Genomic DNA, 8,691 nt, shown 5'->3' on the forward strand with positions numbered 1-8,691 from the left:
GGATGACACATCAGCATATATGTCGACGTGGCAAGATGAGGTGGCAAGGTATTGCTGACTGGGTTAAGTGGACAGGTGGCGGTATGGGATTGGTGGCCGAAGGGGTATAAAGGATGATCTAATCTGGGCCGTGCGTCTCGGATCTAATGGCTCAGAGAGGGAGGGGCTGCTGAGAGGATGAACACGGCTGAGCCGAGGGGATCACGGCGGCGATCTCGCCGGAGATCGGCGCAGACCTCGTCGCCGGCGTCGGTCCTCAACGGCGAGCGGCAAATAAGCTTCAGGAGGGTAAGGGGATTCCGATTGAGGTCTTACCTCGTGTGGCGCGGCACGAGAGAGGCCCAGCGGCGGTGAGGAAGGCGGCAGCGCATGGAAGCTCGTCGGGAAGGGGTCTCCAGCGGCCGGGAAGCGAAGAAAAAGGTACCAGTGAGTTCGGAGGTCGATGGAGGAGCTTCTGGGCGGCTAGTCGGCGGCAAAGCGCGACGAAATTGGCGAGTTGGCGAGCTCGGTCGGCTCTAATGGCGGCAGCGGCAGGCTCTCGGTGATTCGGCGAAATAGAGCACGAGAGGCAACGGCTTTTGGCGAGATGGGACGGAGGGGCGTCGAGTGCTATATATAGGCGACGGGATAGTGGAGTTCGTGGCACGCACGCCAAGAAAGAGGGCGACGACACAACGGTCTCGTGCTCGGTTCGGACTCCGTCCGGAGGTAGGAGATGGTCTTGACCCGCGGGACCCACATGACAGAGGGTCGGGCGAAGGCGGCACGGGCGGAAGGCATGTTCACGGGCGAGCGCGGGCTCGTGCGGCTGGCTGGGTCGGCTCGGGTGCGCGGCGTGGCCTAGGAGGAGCGGTGTGAGGCAGGGGAAAGGAATGGGCCAGCATGGGAGAGTGGGCCGAAGGAGGAAGGGTGGCTCGGGAGGGAGTTTTAATCTTTCCTTTTTCTTTTTCATTTCTTTTCTTTTTTCCAAATCTATTTTCTATTCTTTTCTAAACATTGTTAAATCTATTCTCAAGCAAACAATTCAAACAAGTCAAACAAAAACCTAAATGCCTAACTTCAGCATGAATGCATTCAAACAAATAATACACCTAATTCAAATTTGAATTTAAATTCAGAAATTAGGTTTTATCCTATGCTATTTGTTTAAACTCAAATTAAATCTAGGAAAATTTAAGAGAATTGCAAAATTTGAAAATCTGGGTGTGACATTCGCGGAGGAAGGTTACGTGAACCCGCTGCCGGTGCAGAAGTGATCACTAGCGTCAGAGAAAGAATGCATAGCCTAGGCACCACTGTAGTGTGGGTCACTAGCCCCAAAGAAAGATTGCTTGGCGGCGCAGCCATAGTAGGGGCCATAAGTCAGGTTGGAAGATGACCTTGATAGCTCGGCGATGAAGGTTGGATGTGCTGGTGGGTGCGACGGCTCGGTGATCGTGGCCGATGGGCATGATGGGAGAGCAGCCGATGCTCGAGCTCCTGTCACAATGTCTGAGGACGACCTGCAGCTGAGTGACATGAAGACCTTGTTCACCTGCCGGATAATCCGCCAAAACGCCGCACTCACCTCAGCCCTGGGGACCATGAGGCCACTATCGATCCACACCTTGGTCTCTCATTCTTCGACTTAAACCTGGTGCAAAGTGTCCTTATGTAAAGAAAAGTTTCATTTGATTACACAATTTTTTTTGTATCAACAAGTGTAGTAAATTAGGAGTCGTGTACTATTATACGTACCTCAAGCAAACATGCATGGTCCCTATGCGTTGGGTACATGTTGCGAACATTCAGCACGTGCCATGAAAGCTTGGTCGGTGTGTAGGTGACCCAGATGCATGTCCAAGCCATGAACCACCTTCTCTGCACAACGTCTTGTACATGTTCACGAGACTCTTGTTCTTGAATTGGCGGAAGAAGTTTGCATCCGAATGCCCCATGCACCACGTACTCCACAAATCTAGCCACACATGTCCCATCATGCCATCGTCCGTTCCATTCTGTAGATCCTGAATTGCCTTGAGCATCCCTGCATGCCAGTTATATACAAGGCAAATGTTTGATTGAGAACCAATAATTATCATCCTGACATGGAACAAGAACCAATACCAACTTCTAGTGTTCTCACTCTCTACAAATGCAAAGGATAACGATAGCACTTGGTTGTTCCCATCAACCCCAATAACAGTCAAGATATGTTCCTTGTACATGCCGGTAAAAAAAGTGTCGTCGATGTAGAGGATATGTCGACAATGTTCAAAAGCTTTGATACATAGTCCTAATGCGAAGAAGCATTGCTTGAGGACATATTTGCCAAGTTTGGACATCAATGGGTACTTATCAATATCGTAATATGTCCTTGGGTTCCTTCGAGCAATGGTTTGCAGCAAGTGTGGAATATTGTCATATGACGCTTTGTAGGTGTAACACCCTAAACTTTTATTTTTGCAATAGATTAAAATTTTGCTAGAATTTAAATAGGAGTTTCAAATTTTGTTCAAATAGAAGGAAATTAATTTCTAAATTTAAATTGCCATAGGTTATATTCTTGTTTGATGCATTCATACTGCAGTAGTTGCAATGGGGTTTCATGCTGCAGTAGTCGCTTGTTTAAAATCTCTTTTGAAAATGGTTCAAAATCATAAAAGAAAAGCAATTTCAAATTTGCAAAAGCTTCCCGAGCCGATTTCTTTCCCTCGGTCCAAAACCGCCTCTTCCCCTCCCTTCTTTTCTTAGTTGGGTCGGTTTCCCTCTCCTCCTTCCCACTTGGGCCACGGCCCGTTCTCCCTACCCCTCCTCACTATCTCGGCCCGAGCCGCCTGGCGGAGCCAGCCTCTCCCACGCGCACCGCCACCTCAAACTGACAAGCTGGCCCGGCTCAAGCCAGCCGAGCCGCCCGAGCCACCCCACCCGAGACGTCTCCCCTTCTCCTACCTTCCGCCAACTCAATCCCCTCCACATCGGCCGCCAATTCCGAGCCTCCCCGTAGCCTCCCTTGCTCGGTAATGGCCAGATCTAAGGACCTTAATTCATCATTACTTCCCCCATCAATTCCCCCTTCAATCTTGCCTTCAAACCCCCTCAATCAATCCCAAAACCGTTGGCTTTATGGCCATGGTCGCCACCCATTTCAACCCCGAACCCCGTCCGCTCCACTTCACCCCACGCATATTTAAGCTACCTTGAACCTTCTTGGCAAAGTTCCACACCTCCATCACCCTCTCACGCCCTCTCTCTCGCTCGAATTTGCTGTCCGCGCCCTCATCTTCTTCAACTCCGGAGAGGTTGCGCGGTCGCCACCCTTCTTTTCGTATGCACCATCTCTGACTGAACTAACTCTTTCTTCAGCACCTTAGGGCCCTCTAGAGTCGATCTCGGGGCACGTCGTCATCGTTTGGCCTTCGGAGCTCATCCCTGACGCCCCTCCAATTGCCGTCGCTGCCATCATCGTCGCCTCACCACCTCGCCTCCACTCCGTCTCCATTTTCGCTCGGGGTGAGCTTGCCGCCCTCCCCTCTCCTTTTCTGCCGCTCATCAGAGATTCTCGACCGCTGGAGCGCTGTTCCAGCCACCCTCTGACTTCCTGCCGCCATGCCAAGACAGCCGACGCCTCTGGTCCACAGTGGACTAGTGGACCAAGGGCCTTTTCTTCGGTCCACGATCTCATGGACCTATTCCGTGGGTTTTCAGTAAAAAAAGTAATTCTTTTTTTGCTTTATGACATCATAATTAAGATTTTCAGTTTAAAATTTATTTGGTTTATTCTCTGAAATTAAGTAAAATTTGCAGAAAAGCCCCTAGAACTTTAAATGCTTATAAGTTTTTGTTTGTAGCTCCGATTTGTGTGATTTTTATGCTCAAATTCTTGTAGCGACATGTAGAATCTTTTTATTGGTTTTTTTAACCTAGTTTTAGTACTATTTGGTATACTGTTCTTAGTTGTTTTCCTTGTGTGCTTTTCCGGTGTGTCGATTAGGAGGTGACCACTTCTGGAACCTACAAGATCAAGCCTTTGAAGACTTCGAGCAACCCTCAGGTGAACGCAAGTGCCCTTAAATATCTTGCTCCTGTTTTAGGATTCATATGTAGTTATTTATCCTTCATTGCATGCTTGTCAAAAATTGGAATCCCATGTTAGGGTTTACTAGCTTTTGTATGATTATTCCTTGTCGCCGTTGATGAGTCATGGTTAAGGAAGGGTAGATATGCTAGTGCTGTCATAGTTGAGTAAATGTTAATCTTGACTAATGTTTATGCAACAAGAATCGGGTATGGTAATCTTCTAGTAACATGGTATAGGGATCCTAACTGGATGGTTGGTTTGAGGTTTTGCTGCACAGCAAGTTTGTGGTTATTTCTATGTGGGATCCTAAGGACCGACCCTTGAACATGTAACCAAGCTAATCCATGCAACCACGAGGCCTATATGGGTACGGTCTGGCCAACTAATTATCCACCCCTCTGGTTTTGTGGGTATCAATGGACGGTTGATGGCACAAGAGGCGGCTTCTACAGTGATGGAATTTTCTGTTAGCGGTGAAACCTCAGTGGGTGAATATGGATCAGCGGGAGCTTTGTAAAGGCCTTGTATTGAAATGCCGACTCCACACCCCAGAAGTGAGAAGCAACACGGGAATCACAACTCGTGGGGAAAGCTGTGCAAACTCTGAAGAGTATCAAACTGATCGGATCAGCCGTGCTCACGGTCAAGAGTGGGCTTGGACTTCTTCTTGATTAGTTGGGATCAGGGTTCTAGATTGGATGGATGGGTAGCTAGGTAATGGGATTTCCTGGTGAGTCTTGGTAGTCGGATGGAATCCGATGAGTTATCTGTCTTGTTATAGTTGTATATTCACTTAGTAAATAGGATGTCTGTTGTTGGAGTATAGGTCAAGGTTGCGTAGTGCAGTAAACCAATGTCTAGCATTTTCTTGACCTAAGCCCTATTTCATGTTTTCTCATGCTTGTGGAGTACATTATGTACTCATACCTATTGCTCCCTCTCTTGCATCCTTCTAACGTTTAGAAGCCATCTATGAAGCTACATCCTTCGATGAGGACAACTTCAACCCAGAGCTCTTGTTCTAGGCTGGTGTGCCCCCGGTTGATGCCTATGGAAGATGGAAGACCCGCTGGTGCTAAAGCTCTCTTGTTCCGCTGTGTTTTCTTTAGACCCTTGGGTCCTTTTGTATAAGTTATTAACATTACTGTAATAATAATACTGTGATGATACACTAATGATGTAACACATGTATAGAAATTTGATCCTAGCATACATGTGTTGTACCCAGTTTTGTTCCTTTAAAACTGGGTGTTACAGTAGGTCCCGAACCACATCTCAATTGCCTTTCTCTTTGCCATCCATGCCTTGTTGTAGCTGATATTGTACTTGTACTCCTCCTCAATTTGCCTGATTATGGACCCTTGTTCGTAGTTTAGGTTGTTCACAATCTAGGTGTACATCACATTGGCGACAAAGATTGAGGTGATGTTCCTGTGACTAGGCTCAAGTTCGTCCATCGTGCAAGTGTGGTTGGGTGTACATCACATTGGTGTACATCATAGTCTCTCTTGCCTGACTTGACAACACAAAACTATCGTCTAAGTGATGCCGCCCATTGAGTCATAGCATCTTTGACTGTCACACCCTGATTTTCAGATTTCTCAAATTTCTTAAAATTTTCCAAGATTAAACTATAGATTGAATAATTATAGTAGGAAAATTCCTATTTTCTAAATTCAAATTCAAATTTGAATAGTGTTATTATCTGTTTGAATGCATTCATACTGTAAATAGGCATGTAGGGTTTATTTGGTCTTTGTTTGGATTTTATTTGGCTTTGTTTGTTTTGGTTTTGCTTTAGAATAAATAGAAATAAAAAGTAAAAGCCTAAACCTAAACCTAACCCTGCCCAACCCTCTCTCCCTCCCGGCTCGTCTCTCTTCTCTCTCCCGGCCTGGCCCGTCAGCCGAGCTGGCCTACCTTTCTCTCCTCGCTCCCCTTCTCTTCCCAACTGGGCCTCGCCTAGCCCAGCCTGTAGCCGTAGAGCAGCCTGCCCGCACCGAAAACGCCCCCACGCGACCCGCCTTCACCCCGCACCAGCACTTTGTCTTCGTTCTGGATGCGCCACCGCCATCGTGTCTGGGTTTGAAAACCACCGCAACCCAAGAGTCCCGAGCCGCTTTGAGACCCTCTGGCCGCCTATATATGTCAACTGCTGCCTCTCGGGTCTTTCCATCAATCGAAGACGTCGAGAACTTGAGCCCTAGTCGCCGAAACCGAGCTCGCCACCGCCATAACCGCCGCCTCCATCTATGTCGCCTCCCGCCGTTCTTGAGCCGTCCAGCCTCGGTCGAGCCGCCTAGTAGAACTACCGGCCCTCTCTAAAGCTTGTGCCACCACTAATTTGGGTCCCTGGCCACCGGAACAGCCCCGCCGATGTGATTCTGAGCTCCCTCACCGTCTCCGTCGCCGTTGACCATCTTCCGGTGCCGCTCTGCCCTCGGTAAGCCCCAAAACCGACTCCCTATGAGCATCTTCATCTGTGTCGCCGCTCGCCGTCGCCGCCGGTGAGCTGGAACTCGATTCTAGTGGGTTTCTGGTGAGTCTGCCACCACCTTCCCCTTGGCGCCTCCGTGCTTACTCTCTCCGATCACCCCCCCTTCACCCTGAGCCGTTAGATCTATCACGTGCGGCCAGGATTAGAACATTGCATACCCCTTCGCCGGCCAAACAGAGTTTGCCGCGTGTCGCCTCTTAATCCAGTCAGCAGGCCAGCCAGTCAGCCGCCAACTCAGTCACCACGCCAGCTCCACCTCGCCTATTTTGCCGACGTGTCAGCCCAGTCATGGCCAATCAGCAAGCCACGCAATAAATAAGGTTTTTCAGTATAAAAAAATTCTAGAAATTACAGGAAATAGGTAATCTTGTAGACCCTTGAACTTCTCTATTTTCACAAAAAGCCCTTGTCCTTTTTATAGTATAGTCTCTAAACTTTTCCAAAATTACAAATCAGTCCCTCTATTTTTACAAAAGGCCCCTACCTTTTCTGTTTTATTCAAAATAGGTTCTTTTATTTTTCAGTTTTTTTTAGCTATAACTTATTTGTTTTAGCTCCGATTTGAATGATTCTTGTGCTCAAATTTGTCTAAAAACACGATCTATCCAATCATGCCAGTTTTAGGTGTCAATTCTCATATTTTTATAGTAGTTTTCCCTTAGTAACATCCAGATCTCTATAACCTTATCCTTCCCCGTAAGAACTTGAGTCAAATTATGTTCTCCTTGTCTAGCCCATTCAAAGATCCTAGTCTATCATTTTTTTTCCTTTTATTTGCAGTTTGGAGTTTATTCGATGTTGCTTTTGTTTGTCGATAGAACTCACGATTAGTCGATAACGCTTTGGACCTGTTCGAGGGATTTTAAGACCAAGATTACGACAACACTGAGCAACATTGGGTAAAAGGCAAGTGTACTTCTTGATCATCTTGAGTCTATATTTTTTAAATGTTTTATTTTACAAATTGCATGTAGTGTCTGTTAATATGATAGGTAGTCACCTATGTTAGGTTTTACATAGTTTTTCCCTTATCATCCCTTGAAGCCTAAGTGGGTTGTGGTTAGAATGTCCAACTGTAGCCGAAGTGGTTGAAGGTTTCAAGGGATCTACAGCTGATTGTGTCATCAGAATTAAAATCTCATCCTCATCCTCCTCATCATCATCCACAAAAATGCTCTCGAACTTCCCCGGAATATGTGTACCTATACACGTATCATTTGGTCTAGTTTTGGAACTAGCCTCATCGAAAGTAACCTCACATGTTTCAATAATTTTGTTAGTCTCCAAAACAAGCACATGATAGCCACGAGTATGAGCATGATATCTAAGAAAAATACTATCAATTGATATGTACTCAAATTTATCTACATTTCCAGATTTCAGCACAAAGCACTTATAGCCAAAAACTCTAAAATGAGATACACTAGGACTATGTCCAAACCTCAGCTCATATGGAGTTTTACCCAATTTAGATCTCAAGAAAACATAGTTTGAAACATAAAAAGCAGTAGATATAGTTTCAGTACAAAATTTTCTAGGAGTAGAAAATTTATCTAATACGGTCCTACCCATCTCAACTAGAGTTCTATTCTTCTTTTCAACTACACCATTTGGTTGAGGTACTTTAAGTGATGAAAATTGACGTTCAATCCCTTTTCCAGCACAAAAGTGATCAACAGAAGAATTATTAAATTTAATTCCATTATCATTTCTAATCACTCTCAGAGATCCTAGGAGATCAACAGACAATCAAGGAACTAAACTTCTAAACTAACCAAAAGCTTCATCCTTAGATGCCATGAAGAAGACTCAAGAGTATCTAGAATAGTCATCAACAATAATAAGCACATATCATTTACCTTCAAAAGATTGAACTCTAGAATGCCAACAATATCAAGCTGTAAAAGTTGACCGGGTACATTTGTCATGACCATGGTAATAGGTGGATGTGAACCTAAATGCATTACCATATCTACAAGAAGAGCATACTAATTTGATATCACTTTCAAGCTTAGGCAAGCCACGAATAAGATATAAACCACTAACTCGAGTGAGGTGATATAGACCAATGTGACCAAGTTTATGATACCAAAAGAATAGATTTTTAGAAACATTAGCAACAAGACATGTAAGC

Source organism: Phragmites australis, chromosome 11, assembly GCF_958298935.1.
Source record: "Phragmites australis chromosome 11, lpPhrAust1.1, whole genome shotgun sequence".
Lineage (NCBI taxonomy): Eukaryota > Viridiplantae > Streptophyta > Magnoliopsida > Poales > Poaceae > Phragmites > Phragmites australis.